The sequence below is a fragment of the Oryctolagus cuniculus genome, chromosome 3 (assembly GCF_964237555.1).
Source record: "Oryctolagus cuniculus chromosome 3, mOryCun1.1, whole genome shotgun sequence".
Taxonomy (NCBI): domain Eukaryota; kingdom Metazoa; phylum Chordata; class Mammalia; order Lagomorpha; family Leporidae; genus Oryctolagus; species Oryctolagus cuniculus.
The window spans coordinates 59,376,492-59,378,407 of record NC_091434.1 but is presented as its reverse complement, the minus strand read 5'-3'; positions in this window follow the sequence as shown (position 1 = coordinate 59,378,407).

The following is a 1,916-nucleotide window of genomic DNA, read 5'->3' as shown; positions in this document are numbered from 1 at the left end:
CTCCAGGTACAGTAGTGGGAAGCTGCATTGGAAGTGGAAAAGCCACAACTCAAACTTGTGTCCTGATGTGGGATGCTGGCATTGCGAGTGGTAGTTCAATCTGCGCCACGATGTTGGCCTCTCCCTGAAGTTTTTGAAGTACCTTCATATGCCAAGATAGAAGAATTGGAGCTTCTTGTTTCTTGGTGATAGCCTTAGGAATGTGGAAAAATACCTTGTTTGTCTTAGTTTGAATCCCTTAAGAGCAGACCTTCAGGCAATCACTTGGGTGCAGACAGGTTATTAGGTGTGTGAGATGGTGCCTTAGAAGGTTGGATTATAGAGAGGCAGAGAGATTATACAAATTGGCGAACAACCAGTAACAACACAAAACATTTTCTGCTTTCTTGTTCTGGTGAGGAAGGCATAATTTAAAACAAATGATTATAAATTAAAGAGATGAAGAGAATGAACAGGGCTCACTATAGGAGAATAATATGGGGGTCTATTTTAACTTGGATGGGCAGAAGGAAGAGGGGACCTTTAAGCTGAGATGGAAGAAAGAGGAAGAATAATCATGAAAAACCAGAGGGTGTGTGTCCAGGCAGAGACAATATGAATAAAGACAACTGGGTGTTTAGCCTCATGGTTAGGACACTTGTTAAAAGATGCCTGGAGATTCCCAGATTCCCAGCTCTGGATCTTGACTCCAATTTCCTGCTAGGGTAGACGCTGGAGGCAGGGGTACTGACTCAAATAAGTGGGTTCTTTCCACCCAAATGGGAGACTTGGATTTTCTTGGCTTTCATTTCTGTCTATTGTGGCTATTTGAGTAGTTACTTGGTGAAAGGGATTCTGTTCCTTCGTGTTTCTCTGCCTCACAAATAAATAATACAAGCACAGACTGTGGACAGAACAACTTTGATGCTCTAAAGTAAATAAGAAAATCAGATGTGGCTAAAGCAAATGATCCAGAGGGAGTGGCCTGTGGCAGAGCTGATGACATGATCAGAGGTCAGATTATAGGGTCTTTTAGGCCACATTAGTGGGTTGTGATATTATAGCAAAGGGAAACTGAAGTATTTAAGCAAGAAAGTGGGTGCTTTAGAATTTTAGGAATTCACTTTGGCTTCTGTGTGGAAAACTGGTGAGACAGAAGTAGCAAAGGGAGACCAAGTAAAGTTTATTAAACAGCCCAGATGATATGTGGCCTCTTGGAATATGATGGCAAATGTGCAGAAGAAGATAGAAAGAAGATCAGCTGGAGAAATATTTGACAGGTCAAATGGATAAGACTTAGTGATTGATGGATGAGATGCTGGGGATAAAGAGGAATCAAGGGTTATTTCCCAAAGTTCTAAAGTGAACAATGGGGCAGTTAGATATTTATCTATATCCAAGTCTATATCTATCTATATCAACATCTACATCTCTATATCTATATCTAATCTATATCTGTATCTATATCTATATCTATTTCCATGTATATCTTTAAAAGAAGAGACTGATGAGGTCTCCAAGCACAAGAACTCAGGTTAGATATTTTACAAGTGCGGCATCCACCAGACAGTCAGGCAGAGAAGTCAGATGGTAACAGAACAAATAAACCTGGAGCTCAGCAGATAGGTCCATGCTAGAGCTATCAACTGGGGAGGTGAGTATTTAGATGGTATTTAAAGATATAGGCAATGAATTAAATCTTAAAGAGGGAAGTAGGCCTAGAATACAATGCTGGGGCTTTTCAATACTTATAGCAGAAGAAATGGAGTCAGAAAGAGGGGGAAAAAAAACTCAAAAATGGTGGTGTCAAGAGAAGATAATCTTTTTTTTTAAGGTTCATTTATTTATTTGAAACAATTACACAGAGAGAGGAGAGGCAGAGAGAGAGAGAGGTCTTCCATCCACTGGTTCACTCCCCAGTTGGCCGCAATGGCTGG